Below are 8,372 nucleotides of genomic sequence, written 5' to 3'. Positions count from 1 at the left end.
GACAATGATTTTGGAGGATTGTTCTAATCTAAAGAAATTGCCTTCAACGTTTGCTAACCTAGTCAATTTGCGACATCTCAACATTCAAGGAGCACGTGCATTGGATGCAATGCCTCCGCAAATGGGTAAATTAACTTGTCTCCAATCATTGTCTAATCTAGTTGTGGGAAAAGGTAATTGTTCTAGGGTAAAGGAGTTAGGGCCTTTGTTGCATCTTCGAGAGACGCTTTGCATTTCAGGATTGGAAAATGTGATTAATCTTGAGGAGGCGAGGGACGCTGGGTTAATTGGAAAGCACAATCTCCATGGGTTGTCATTGGAATGGAGTGGCAACATAGATGAGTCACAAGATAGAATAAGTGAATTAGAGGTACTTAACATGCTACAACCTCACAAGGGTTTGAAAGAGCTCAATGTCAGACACTATGGTGGTACAGAATTTCCAACTTGGTTAAGAGTTCCCTCATTTTGTAATATGATAGTTTTGAAGATTGAAAGTTGTGCAAAGTGCGCAACCTTGCCAGCAGTGGGCCAATTACCATCACTTAAAGAACTTTTCATCAAAGGCATGGCCAGTGTGAAAAATATTGGAAGTGAGTTTTGCAAGGAAGGTTGCTCACAACCTTTCAAATCCTTGGAGATTTTGCGTTTCGAGAATATGCAAGAATGGGAGAACTGGATTCCTTGTGAAGAATTTCCAAAACTGCTTAAGCTTTCTTTTATAAGGTGTCCCAAGCTTGTCGGTAAGTTACCAAACCACCTTCCTTTATTACAAAACATTGTGATAAATCAATGTAGGCAATTGGTGGTTTCAATTTCATGCTTTCCAGAGCTATGCAAACTAAAAATTGAGGAATCAGAAGGGGTGGTGCATAGAGGCAAGGTTGACTTCGGTTCACTACGCTTCTCGTCTCTTTCAACAATTTCAGAATTCACATGTCAAATAGAAGGGTTTATAATGGAAGGGCTGACAAGCGTGGAAGATTTGACGATTGAAACTTGTGAGGAGCTTACGCCTTTGTGGTCAAATGATGTGGGATTACTACAACATCTCCCATGTCTTCGTGTTTTGAATATTTCTAATTGTTCCAAACTTGTTTCTTTGGTGGCAAAAGAAGTGGAAGAGCAGCTACATTTGGGTTGGCCATCCAAACTCAAAGAAATCAGGATAAGAAATTGCGAGGTCCTAGAATCTTTACCCAAGTCAATGATGCACAACAACACGTGTGTTGAGTATATTCATATCAGTAACTGTCCTTCCCTTACGTACTTTGCAGTAGACCAACTACCTCCAATGCTAAAGCGGCTATATATAGAAGATTGTAATATGCTGATTTCGTTGGATGGGGATGATGTCAACAATTGTGGCAGCAGCACATCTCTTCTTGAGCACTTGATAATTATGAATTGTCCATCGCTCAAATCCTTAACACCAAGCAGAGAATTACCTACAACACTTAAATCCCTCACAATTTCGAATTGTAAGAATCTGGAGTCGATAGCGAAGAGCTTCCATCACAACTCGTCTCTTGAAGTGATTGATATCGAATCATGTGAGAATCTTAAATCCTTACCCATGGGCATACACAACCTCAGCCATCTGGATAATATTTATATTTTCAAATGTCAAACTCTTGTTTCCTTCCCAGACAAAGGGTTGCTCCCTGCCAACCTGAGATCACTTTCGATTTTCGAATGTGAGAAAATGCAGGTCTCGCCCAACTGCATACAAAACCTCACCTCTCTTCAAGGATTGTGGATAAGAAAATGTCCAAGCATTAATGTATCATTTTCGGAAGTAGGTTTTCCCACCAGCCTAACATCACTTTCTATCGATGATATGGCGTCGTTTAACGAGGCCTTTTTTGAGGGGGGATTGTACAAGCTTACCTCTCTTAAAAAACTTGATATTTTCGGTCACTCTCCGCATCTGGTGTCCTTCCCAGAGATGATGCTACCTGTCTCTCTAACCAGCCTCATCATCAGAGACTTCCCGGATTTGAAATGCTTATCTTCCAAAGGCTTTCAAAACCTTGCCTCTCTTCAATTTTTGTTTATCTTGGATTGTGAAAAGCTCACGTCCTTCCCAGAGGATGGCTTCTCTCCCTCACTCCTGCGGCTTTATATCCAGAGATGTCCTCTACTAGAAAAACGTTGCAAGAAAGATCGAGGACCAGAGTGGTTCAAGATAGCCCACATCCCTTGCATTGTAATTGATGGGAGATTAATTTATGAACCAGAATAGGAGAATCCGTGAATCCGAGTTTTGTTTGATGCAAGTAAAGTTTCAAGAAATAAATCCAAAGGTCAGTTTATTGTTACATCATTTCTTTTTGGATCTCATAAAGGGAGAATCACAGACTGCCTCTCTTCTTCCCAACAACACTTGATTCTCTATTTGTTTTTATTTTTTTGGTCTAAATGTTGGCGTTGGGTTCACTGAACGTTTCTATTCTTGTTTGGTTTCCACAGCAAGAGGATAGGTGTTTGTTAAAATGCCCAAGCGACAACGTTGAGAGAGGAGGCCTTCGAATATGAGTTTTTCATTACTATTTGACCCTCCAAATATAGGTAAGTAACTAGATATTGATCCTTTGATAAGGTTGGCATTCATATTCAGTAACTGGATTGATCATGTTCATTCATTTAATTTTCATTGAGAAGAAGTAGATGGGATTATCTTAACGTTGTATCCCCATCATCAACAAACGGATCCGGATTATGAATATAAAGAGGTATGTCTCACTGCTCATTCAATTTTTGATAATTTCTAAAAAAGTTTTGCATCCAAGTAGATATAGAAGTTATTAAATTATATTTTAACTGATACAGAAAATAAATTATTCTTTATTGTTGATTCTTGTTAAGACAGTAGTTCGAGTACGAAGTTTTGCTCTACAGGTACGTCGATCTCTAATGAATGTTTATCCATCTTTGATGCTTGCAGATGGTTCAAAAGGCTGGTGCAAATTGTTACAACTTTCTCCATCTGTGTATTAATTCCTGTATAATTGGAGGTGTGCAGCTTTATTTTGAAACAATGGTTGCCAATCTGTTATGTTTTTCTACTCCTTTTTTGTTCTTTTCCTCTTTGTATTGTTTTCTCGGTAAGCAGAGTATGTATTAGGCGTATGGTCACATGACAAATTTCAAATTTTGATTGATTTAACATGTACTTCAAGTTATTTTATGAATGGAGGAATCATTTTCACGAGATACCATTTACGATAACAATAAAACCGAAGCGAGTAAAAATAGTCATTAAGGCAATGATTGGGATCTCTGTCCTTAAATTGAACAAAGAGAGTTATTGTCTTGAAAACTATATTCATATGGATAGTAATTCAAAGTTTTGCATATTAAAGACACATTTTCATCAAGGAGCTCTCACCAAAAAAAAAAAAAAAAACTACTGAATTCTATCAAATTGTTGTGAAATAATATTTAAAAGAAAGCTGAAAAGAGAATAAACAATATGTTAGAATTGCATTTTTTTCATAAGCTATTTTACATTATGTTGCTGGAGATGCTCTAAGTTAGGATGAGTAGCAGATGAAATGAATTCCCCATCCACTAGTTTGAGAATAACATTAACCTCTGCACTCATATTATTCTTAGGATTGAATCAAAAGTGTAATCACATGCTGATGTCAACAACACTACTGTTGATCCAAGGATTCAGATTTAGCAAATATCATCATGCGAAACAATTTTTTTCAATGGTTATCAATTGAAAAAGATGACAAACAATAGTCCTGTAGGGAGACAGCAAAGAAACACAACACCAGACAAAAACATATCCACAGCAAGATAAAGCCAAACCCAGAGAGTCAACACAAAGCACTAGTCACCCAGAGAGAAAAACATTTTCGGAGAAATCCAAAGATAAAATAAAGTTCCTGTTGGCCAAAGAGGGGCCGTGAAAAACCACAAAAAGAGCACAGTTTAAGTCTTAACATGTAAGACAATGTCCTAAAAAATGCAAATAACAACTCTATTTTGAAATATGTCAAATCTGAATGTGATTTCACATAAGTAGCAGTTGCACACCACAAAGTCATTCGCTCTTTTATATTAGAGTAATTTTGAACGTAATTTTCCAAACCCAATGGATCCAACACCTCCTTAAAAAGTTCAATCAACCACGAAAATAATGCCACTCTAATTAACTTGAAATAACCTTAGAAAAATGTATTGAACAGAACTCATTTTGAAGTTGCCACTAAAAATTTATGATTTGATTCTGCATTAACATTTACTTTTACATTGACATGTTCTTCTCTAAGAACCAAGCACTAGTGTCACTATGATGTCATATATACAACATATTTTTCCCTAGTATTTGACCTCCTGAATTTAACATATTTCATTGTCACTTGCAGTCTGCTCTTACTGGGGAATCTCTTCCAGTAACAAAAAATCCAGGTGATGGGGTTTATTCAGGTTCAACATGCAAGCAAGGGGAAATTGAAGCAGTTGTTATTGCAACTGGAGTTTACACTTTCTTTGGGAAGGCAGTTCATCTTGTGGAGAACACCACAAATTTTGGACATTTCCAGCAGGTCCATTTAAAAGAAATTTTATCTCCATAATGTCAAGCCAAAACTTTTTGAGTGTTTTAAGCAGCATTCTCAAGACTTTCTCCAAATCATAACAACAAATTTTTTTCAGGTTTTAACGGCAATCGGAAACTTCTGCATTTGTTCAATTGCTATTGGGATGGCTAGTGAAATGATCGTGATATATGGGATTCACGGGAAGGAATGCTGTGTCGGCATTGATAACCTACTCATCCTACTAATTGGGGGCATACCAATTGCAATGCCAACTGTTCTTTCGGTTACAATGGCGATCGGTTCGCATCATTTATCACAGCAGGTTTGTGAAGCCACAGCCACACTCTAGATTGATTTGGAATTAAGTTCACAATGATCATAAAAGGGCTTATCCTGATGGTGCATATGAATGAATTAATGGTTTTCAATTCTGAATATTCTTGGACAATGGGAATCTGTGTGTTGTGCAGGGTGCCATAACAAAGAGAATGACAGCCATTGAGGAAATGGCTGGAATGGATGTACTATGCAGTGACAAAACAGGCACACTGACACTTAACAAGCTTACAGTTGATAAAAATATGATTGAGGTTATCTTCTTGGTCCCTCTTATGTTGCTTTAAGTCTGCATGGCATAACAATGAGTATAGTAGATAGCATCACAGTAGAATCACATACTTTTGAAAGTTCAATCACAATTTGCATCAAGGCAAACTATTCTAGGAGTCTTTGGTAGTATAGAAACTATGCTAATAAATTCTCTACCAGCTCCAATGCCAATCCAACAAAAGAAATAGCAAAACTCTTGTCCCATTCAAATGGCCTTTTTATTTATGATTGACATTATCCATGTCATTGTCATTACAGGTTTTTGCCAAAGGTGTTGACAAGGATATGGTTGTACTTATGGCTGCAAGAGCATCAAGGTTAGAGAACCAAGATGCCATTGATGCTGCAATTGTTTCAATGTTGGCAGACCCTGAGGAGGTATTAGATATTTACTGCTTCTACACTGTCTTACAATGTCTTCACCAGCATTTTGGTTGTTTCCCATGTTTTCTGCAAAGAGTTCTTGAATCTTTCACTGTATTTGGTATATTTTACAACATGTTGGACACACTCTTATGGATTATTAGATGTTTGACATTGAAAATGATTGCTTACCTTGAATTCAACTGAGTCTCTACTACAATTCTATAGGCACGAGCTGGAATCCAAGAAGTTCACTTCCTACCCTTCAATCCAACTGATAAAAGGACTGCACTTACCTACCTTGATGGTGCTGGTAAAATGTACAGAGTCAGCAAAGGTGCACCAGAGCAGGTATAACTTAAAAATTTTCAACAAGGGTTTATTTGAATTTGCGATTTAAAAATGTGCTATTTGAAAACGCAGTTAAGCGTATGGTAAAATCGTAGTTTAACCTTTAAAATCGTGCATTTTTAAAAACGCGTCATTGTCTATGATTTGAAAAAAACATATTTTTCTACGTTCTATGCAGATTCTCAATCTAGCGCATAACAAATTAGAAATCGAACAGAGGGTACATGCAATCGTTGACAAGTTTGCAGAACGTGGCCTACGTTCCCTTGGAATTTCCCGCCAGGTTATCAGTCTCTCAAAGTCTATTCACTGTCTTGTAAACTTTTTCTTCTCTGTATATTTTGAGAAAATCTGGTCTTTTTCTTTCTCTAGGAAGTACCTGCTAGAACCAAAGAATGTCCTGGTGGCCCCTGGGAGTTTGTTGGCCTTCTACCTCATTTTGACCCTCCTCGCCATGACAGTGCTGAAACAATTAGAAGAGCTTTGGACCTGGTTGTGAGTGTTAAAATGATCACAGGTGTGTGCCTTTAACCTTCCTTTTGGACCTTTGAGATATGAAAATTCTTTAAAAAAGATAATTCTCTCTTAATAGTCAACTTTCGTAACATTCATAACATACCAGAATTGTCTATGATTATAGAACCAATTTTTTTTTTTTTTTGGTATACGTGAAGCATACAAGAGAAACGTCTAGTTAGAAGAAGAAAAAAGATCAACAAAAAATATGAAAGCTAAAAGTATTCAAGTCAACAGTAGCTTAAAGAAAATATTCAAAATGCGAATGGGCTAAGGTTATTATGAACCTTAAAATCTCTAATCTGATGATCGAGTCGATTTCATGATTATAAGTTCATTCCATACTAGGACAAACTGGCATAAGTTTACATATCAGTTATATACATTCTAATTATGAGAAATGTTTCTTTGAGATACCTACATATGAATAACTCCTAAAGGTGACCAGCTTGCAATTGGCAAGGAAACAGGAAGACGGCTTGGAATGGGCACAAACATGTAGCCCTCTTCATCCCTGCTTGGTGACAATAAGGGTGGGGATCTTGCTGCTCTTCCCATTGATGAGCTCATTGAGCAAGCTGATGGTTTTGCCGGCGTCTTTCCCAGTCAGTCTGGTGGTTAATGGTCTAGCAAGCTCCTTCAAACTTGATTTTTCGTTCAATTTTCTAATCACATATTTCTCTCCTTTAGAACATAAATATGAGATTGTGAGTAGATTACAAGCTAGAAAGCACATTTGTGGAATGACTGGTGATGGAGTAAATGATGCACCCGCCTTGAAGAAAGCCGACATAGGAATTACAGTGGTAGATTACACAAATGCTGCCCGCAGTGCTTCAGATATTGTTCTAATAGAACCAGGGTTGAGTGTAATCATTAGTGTTGTTTTGACTAGCCGTGCAATCTTCTAGAGACTAAAAAACTACACGGTAATTTAACAAAGTTATTTAGTAGATTATTATACAACTGTCATACAACTAAGATGACGTGACAGTAAAAATCAACAAGTTCTTGTTGATCCAAAGGCCGATTTTTACCATCACTGTCACGTCATTCCAGTCGTATAGTAGTTTACTAAATAGTAAATAGCATTCCTCATATATATATATATATATATAGTACAAAATTTCTAAATTTTCTTCGGAACTTTCTAAAGCCAAGTGTCATTGGAAGTGGAATGATCTTTCATTCCAAGGCATTGAAAAGTTTCAGTTACACTTGACCAAAACCCTGTTTAAATCCATTTCGTGGATCATGCAATATGATTGCTGTCTCACAATTCCAAATCTGATATACTTCATAAGCTTTTATATTCCTTTCCCGATGCCAATGACTTGGACTCATCTTTGCAGGTTGCAACAGTAATATCTGCCACTGCAACTTGAAAATTTGTTGGAATAAGGAAATTGGTTGGGGTTGGACAGGTCTCATTTGGATCTTCAATATTCTGACTTATTTCTTGCTTGATCCCTTGAAATTTGCAGTCCGATATGCAATAAGTGGACGAGCCTAGGATCTGGTGGTAGACCAAAAAGTAAGTGAAACTAAAGTTATCATATAATGACCCAAGCAAATTAAATCACCACTAATTCCAAAAAACTTAAGCAGCTAGAAACAAATTGATTTAATTATTAAATTAATATTCCAACACTCTCTTTATGTGTGAGCTCGAATTTCTTTGTAATAAGTGAGGTTTAGCACGTGAAATGTTCAGAAATGGGAGGTGAAGGACAGAAACATGGTTCAAATTCAAGACCGTTGCTCAAATACTATGTTAAATTACAAATTCTTCCCAAAGCTTAATAGACAATACTCGAGAACTGATAGAATATCTCAAATTTATTCATAAAGCATTTGTAAACTTCTTACACAAGCAACTTCTACAGAATTTCCTCTATCTATACAATTGTGGTGTCTTTAACATCCTGATTTTGCCATTATTGTTAGTTCCATAGAACTAATACTAATACGAACACC

The 8,372-nt window shown here is 36.8% G+C and overlaps 1 pseudogene; it reads left to right on the top strand.

Moving 5' to 3' along the window:
* The window catches only part of LOC132185803 (plasma membrane ATPase 1-like), a 14,596-nt pseudogene extending 6,899 nt beyond the window's left edge, over window positions 1-7,697 (top strand).
* The last annotated feature ends 675 nt before the right edge of the window (window positions 7,698-8,372 follow it).

This window comes from Corylus avellana, chromosome ca1, assembly GCF_901000735.1.
Source record: "Corylus avellana chromosome ca1, CavTom2PMs-1.0".
In the NCBI taxonomy this organism is placed as follows: domain Eukaryota; kingdom Viridiplantae; phylum Streptophyta; class Magnoliopsida; order Fagales; family Betulaceae; genus Corylus; species Corylus avellana.
Note: the sequence above shows the minus strand (reverse complement) of the source record. Positions and strands in the feature narration are given on the sequence as shown.